Raw genomic sequence first — 6562 nt, 5'->3', positions numbered from 1 at the left:
AGAGACACATGCGCCCTGTAGGGCCAACTGATACAAGGAAAGGAAAGGGCCCCCAGGCCTGGGGGACCCCCAGACTCAGCCAGAACCCCCAGGTATGCTCTCATTTATGCAGCTCATTTAACACTACTGAGCAGCTGCATCTGCAGGCTCAGGCCAGGTCCTAGAGCAGGAGATTCAATCCCTGTCTGAAAACGCCCTGGATACAATGCGCCTACTGAATGCCAGGACCTCACCATTCATTCACCTATCTGTCCACAATCCTTCTCTGCTCCCCACCCCTCCTTTGGGAGTCAAAATAGTTTATGCCTATCTGGGATACCTCACCTGAAGTGAGTGCAAGGGAAAGGCAGAAGACAGACCATCTAAAATGCCAGAGCCCCTTCCCCCAGAGAAACCATGGCAGGTGGTCCAGAAGACACCTGGGGGTCAGTGCTAGGGTAAGAGTTTAATATGGGAAATTCTCTGGAGGAGGAAAAGCCCCCACACTCTGTGGGCCTTCTATTTCCCTCCTGCTCTCCCTCTCCTTCTCAAAGACCCAGGCGTAGCTGGCTGAGTGGCATATGCCTGTAATCCCAAGATACTCATGGGCCTGAGGCAGGAGAATCACAAGTTTGAGGCCAACCTGGGCAATTTAGCAAGACACTGTCTCAAAATAAAACAGACTGGGACTGTAATCCCAGCAGCTCTGGAGCTGAGGAAGGAGGATCACAAGTTTAAAGCCAGCCTCAGCAATTTAGCAAGGCCCTAAGCAACTTAGTGAGACCCTGTCTCTAAATAAAATATAAAAAGGGCTGGGGATATGGCTCAGTTGTTAAATGCCTCTGGATTCAATTCCTGATACAAAAAAAAAAAAAAGTACTGGGAATGTAGCTCAATGGTAGAGCCTTTGCCTAGCAAGGCTGAGTTCGATGCCCAGTACTAAAAAGAAAAAGGGCTTTCCACGGACAGCCACGGCACCACCATCATGGACACCAGCCGTGTGCAGCCCATCAAGCTGGCCAGGGTCACCAAGGTGCTGGGTAGGACCGGCTCGCAGGGACAGTGCACGCAGGTGCGCGTGGAATTCATGGACAACACAAGCCGCTCCATCATCCGCAACGTGAAAGGCCCCATCCGTGAGGGCGACGTGCTAACTTTATTGGAATCGGAGCAAGAGGCTCGGAGGCTGCGCTGAACTTGCTGCTGGGTCCTGGATCTGTACTACTTGGCCCACAGGATGATCTGCATTTGTTAAATAAAGAGTTGTATTGTATATAAACTCCAAAAAAATAAAAAAGAAAAAGAAAAAGGAAGATCCAGACTTTTGAAGCAACCTTATCAGTTTTTTTTCTAGATCAATGTCCCCTTATACGTCTGTCCTTACCCACTCTTTCCCTCCATTTCAGTATCTGTCTCTCCATTCCTTCCTCCCATGCTGTGTTGTGCATTCATCTGCCTTTTTAATCTCTATCTTGCCCTGATTTCTCCACTCTCTTGCTCTCTGCTTTTCTCTCCTCTCTCCCTGATATATTTATACATATAAATGTATTTACACACGCACATATTATCTCTTTAATGATCCCTCCTTTTTGAAGCTGTGAATTCAAAAAGTGACATGTTGACATGAATTGTGATGCGTGACAGAAGAAAGGTGGCCATCTGCCAGCCTGCCTGGGAGTGGAGAAGGAAAAGAAGTGTCCATTATGAGCTTGGGTACACAGACAGGGTTATCAGCATGGGTAGAGAGTGCCCCAGAGATGCACTGGCACAAGAAAGAGATCCTGAGATGCCCAGGAAGCCAGGAGTGCATGTTGCTGGGAGAGGGCAAGGACCACAAGAGGCTCCTTCAGGATTACAGAGGCAGACATCTGCAGGCAATTGAACCTGCTGACTTGTAGCAGATGTGGACTCCCACATTATGCACCAGAAAACTAGGCACATTTACTGTTACCCAAATTCAAGTTGGAGAAACGAGGGTGATGGTGGGGAGAAGAGAAGGAGAGTGAAGGGAAGCTAGACAGGAGGAAGAAGTGGGGAGGAGGGATGAGCAATTGAAGGCTGTAGAAGGCAATGACTTGAGTGAGAAAGGGGCAAAATCTGAGGGAGGAGGAAAAAGATTAGAGAGAGGAATGAAGGGCGAAGAATGAGACTACATAGGGTAGGGGGAGGAAGTTTAAAGGCAGCAGAGAAGTATGGGAGGTGGGTAAAAGGAGCATTTGGACCAGAAAAGAGAGAAAGCAAAGGAAGAAGGTGAGGGTCATGGGTGGGGGCAACATGAGTGTGGAAGGGTGGAGGAAGGGTCCCCAGCCCCTTCCCAACCGCCTGATAATTAACTCCTTAATTGTCTCTGCATTTGCTGAGCTGGCAGAAGAAATAGATGCAGACAGATTGGGGCGTGTGTGATTTCACGCACTGGGGAGCGAGAAGAGCTGCCTGGGAGTCCCAGGGGGCCTTGTCCCTCCTATGCCCTCCCCTCATCCCCACCCATCTCTGAGAGGCTGGAGAGTGCTTTTGCACCTAGAGCAGATGGGGCCATCTGCAAGAGAAGCATCCACAGGGAATTTGCCCCCATCAGCCTTTCAGGGATGATCGTCATGCTTGCCACTATTGATGGAACACATAGTGTTTGCTAGGCACACATTGTTTTTATCAGCGTGGCATTAGCTGTATTTTATGGTTTGTAGAGAAAGGTGAGACTCAGATAGGCTAAGTTATTTGCTTAAGGCCACACAGCACTTGTGTGACAGAACGGATTTGAAACCTGGTCAGCAGGGCGCCAGAGCCCTGGGAGGATCCTGGCCAGATGCCTCTCTCCAGTGGAGAGAGAAACATCTTCAAGCCTGTTTCTCTCTAAGCCACCAGAGGAGAAAAGTTCTGAGGTCTGGAAACTGCAGGGGCCAGAGATAAGAAGTATGGACAATAAACTGAGAAGAGGATGAATGAGCCAGGGTCTGTCAGGGCTTGGACAAGAGGCAGGTGGGCCCAGAGAAGCAGAAAGGAGCAGTGGGGCACTAATCATAGTCCTTGAATCCCTCAAGTGTCGTCTTAGTAAGACCCTGGCAGTGCCAACTTCTTTTTTTTCTTCATCCAGGCCCCACAAAGCCCTGCCAGAATGACTGCCCCTCTGCTACTCTATGCTGGCAGAGCTGGTCCGTCCCTCTATTTCACCCTTGACCTTTGCATTAGAGTTATCTGGCAACATATTCATCTTTCCTTTGCTACTGGGAAACTTTGAGGGCGGGGACTATGCCACTTCTCACCTTCTCCCCAGACTCCATTCTGGAGTTTGATACAGGAAAAGCCTCAATGGAGACTTGCTGCAATATACAGCACAGGGGGCTGGGGATGTGGCTCAAGTGGTAGCGCGCTCGCCTGGCATGCATGTGGCCCGGGTTCGATCCTCAGCACCACATACAAACAAAGATGTTGTGTCTGCCGAAAACTAAAAAATAAATATTAAAATTCTCTCTCTCGGGCTGGGGATGTGGCTCAAGCGGTAGCGTGCTCGCCTGGCATGCGTGTGGCCCGGGTTCGATCCTCAGCACCATATACCAACAAAGATGTTGTGTCCGCCGATAACTAAGGAATAAATATTAAAATTCTCTCTCTCCCTCTCTCTCTCTCACTCTCTCTTTAAAAAAAAAATGTGTTTAAAAAAAAATAAATAAATAAAAATAAATAAATAAATAAAATTCTCTCTCTCTCTCTCTCTCTCTCTCTCTCTCTCTTTAAAAAAATACAGCACAGGGAGGGGGTATGCAGGAACCCACTTCATTTCAAAGGAAGAGAAAATTACAGCATGAGGGATTTAGGCTGAGTACAAGAAAGAACTTCTTAAGGCTGGGGGCTGAGATACTATGAAGGATTAATCCAGACCCACAAATTCTGAAGAGCTAAGTTCCCCCAAGATTGACTGCATTATAGAGGTCTTTAAAAGTTGAAAGAAGCTGGGCATCCTGGCACATGCCTATAATCTCACCAACTTGGGAGTTTGAGGCAAGAGGATCACAGCCTAAGCAATTTAGTAAGAACCTGTCTCAAAGAAATGAGAAAAGGTGGAGAGTATTTGGGATATAGCTCAGTAGGAAAGCACCCCTGGGTGAAAATAAAGTTGGGAGTTCTGGACCCCACCACTAGAGATTTGATTTAAGATGGGCCCATTGTATCAGCATTTTGAAAAGCTTCCCTGCGTAATTTGAATGTGTTGAGAAACACTGACTTAGACTCTGTCCTGATGTGGCTGCCTTGGCAGTTTTACCACCAGATCTAAATACTAGTGCTTATAATAATTGTTATTTACTCATTGAGGATTTACTAAGTATAAGCCAATGTTCTAAACATTTTCCATGCATTATCTCGTGTAATTCTCAAAAAACCCTGTGAAATCAACATTCTCTTCATCTTATAGATGAGGAAACAGGCTCAAAGAGGTCAAGGGACCTGCCCATGCTAATGAATGGCAGGACCATGTCTAGGAGCTGAGATCCCTTGATTCATACCTTTGATCTTCCTCCAAACTCCTCCTGAAGCTACTGTTGGCCTCAATCAGTCTTTGCCTGCCTCCACCTCACCTCATCACCTTCCCTCCACCCCCGCTGCTCCCTCAGTAACATCCCAAGTGATTGAAGCAATTTGCAGCCATTAGAAGAAGCTCCAATGTGTCACTCACCCTGTGAGGGTGGAAATGTGAAAGAATTACAGATGCTCTAAGATGATCCTCCCCTCCTCCTGAAGACATTTTGGGATTCAGGAATCAATTAGGTCCACTGCTTCCTCAGGTCCCTATATGGGACCCTCCCATAAGAATTCCCACTCCCAAATACCCTCAAATGGAGTCTAAGTATCTGGGGGCGTACTGCCACCCAGTGGCTGCCCAAGGACACGACAGCCCTCCTGCACCTCCTGGTGCTGCTGGACAGCTCCTCAACCTCAAGACCTTAATAGGAAATCCTTCCTCCCTTTCTTACAGCACCTCTGTGCCCAGGACCCTAGTAAGTGGATCCCCAACCTCCATAGTCTTAAATCCACACCCCATCTAGAGAGCTCCGACTTATTTACTGATTCCTCATGTGTTCCCTTCTCCCAACGACTCACAACTTCTCATCCAACTTTTCCACTGTGTCATCCCCTCCTCATTTCAGGTTCCTTCTTCCTAAAACCCAGCATCACGTCCTGGGGACCCGCCTCTCATCTTCCTTCTCCCAGAGCTGCACCAGCCTGTAAGAGTAGCAAAGGAGCCATTGAAGATACTATTCTGGTTCCCTGCACCCCCTCATCATCTGACACCATCAGACCTCAACAGCCTCAGTGCTAAGAGCCCCTAATGAGCATCAGCAAATTAACAACTTCCCCTTGATTGCTCCTTCTTTGTTAATTGGATACAGAGGCCCCTCCCCCAAAGGCCTCTCAGAAAGGAGGAGGGAGGGAGGGAAAGAGAGCGGTAAGAGCTTCAGGAACAGACCCCAGGCCTGGGTTCAATACCCAGACTTCGGCTCCACTCCTAAGCCTAGATCCCCTTTTCAACCCTGTACCCCTCTCATTCCCTTTCCCCCTTTCCTTACTTCTGTTCCAATTCCCTTGAGCTCTGGCTATTTCTTCTTCCTTCCATCTGCTCCTCCTTTAGAGATTTGGTAGTGAGGAGCTGCAAACATACCCCCTGCCCCCAGGCAAGCCAGCTCTATAAGGATGGATTCTGGGTGGCCAAGGCTGTGTGTCTGTTCACATATGTGCATGTATGTATCTATGTGTTACATGGAGGTAGGGAGCCGGGATAAGAAGAGGTGAGTGGATACGTGTAAGCCGCTGAGTGCTTGTCCTGTGGTCAGGCTTCTGGGTTGTGTGGACGTCTGTGATGTGTATCTGTGTAGCTGTAAGTGGCATGGTGTGACTCTGGTCTGAATGTGTCTATGTCTCCACACGGGCAAGTGCTTGAATCAGTCAAGTGTGACTCGGAGCTTGTGTGTGTGTACACGTGTGCGTGTGCCACCAGAGGAAGCAGCAGCAAGAGGCAGAAGCATCGATCCGAAGGAGACAACGCGGGGAGGGGGACGCTGGGGGCAGATACCCTCCTTCCTGCGCGCACACGCGCGCGCGCACACACACACACACACACACACACACATACACACACACATCACATAGTCACATAACAGGCCATAGGACCTCACAGGCAAGGAGACGGCTCCGGGACCAGAGGGAGGCAGCGTTGCCGAGAGCGGCGGGGAGGAGGGGACAAGCCAGCGCCTGGAGCTCTCCGTTCCGCTCCGCGGGCCAGGGGCCCGCGCGCACACCGGCCCAGAGACACCCTCGCAGACACTCGTAGGCGCGCACGCGCACCCTCACCCCTCCTCCACCCCTCCCGCCGCCTCCGGGCCGGACGATGGATCCCTGCAGATCCCGGGGCTGAGAGCACCCGGCACCACGCACCGCGCCGAGCCCGTGCGGACCGAGCCGAGGCGAGCTAGCCAGCGAGCGCGCGCAGGCGGGCGGGCGGGCGGACAGATCAGAGCCGAGCCGGGTCGGGCGGGCCGCTCCCTGCAGGGTTCTGCGCGGCGTGCCGCGGCGGCCGCCCGCTCCGGCTCCG

The 6562-nt window shown here is 50.5% G+C and overlaps 1 pseudogene; it reads left to right on the top strand.

Moving 5' to 3' along the window:
- Positions 1-944: 944 nt before the first annotated feature.
- LOC113195513 (small ribosomal subunit protein eS28 pseudogene) lies at positions 945-1238 on the top strand (annotated as a pseudogene).
- Positions 1239-6562: the final 5324 nt, after the last annotated feature.

The sequence above is a fragment of the Urocitellus parryii genome, chromosome 5 (assembly GCF_045843805.1).
Source record: "Urocitellus parryii isolate mUroPar1 chromosome 5, mUroPar1.hap1, whole genome shotgun sequence".
Taxonomy (NCBI): Eukaryota; Metazoa; Chordata; class Mammalia; order Rodentia; family Sciuridae; genus Urocitellus; species Urocitellus parryii.
This window is presented reverse-complemented; position numbering and strand designations above follow the sequence as displayed.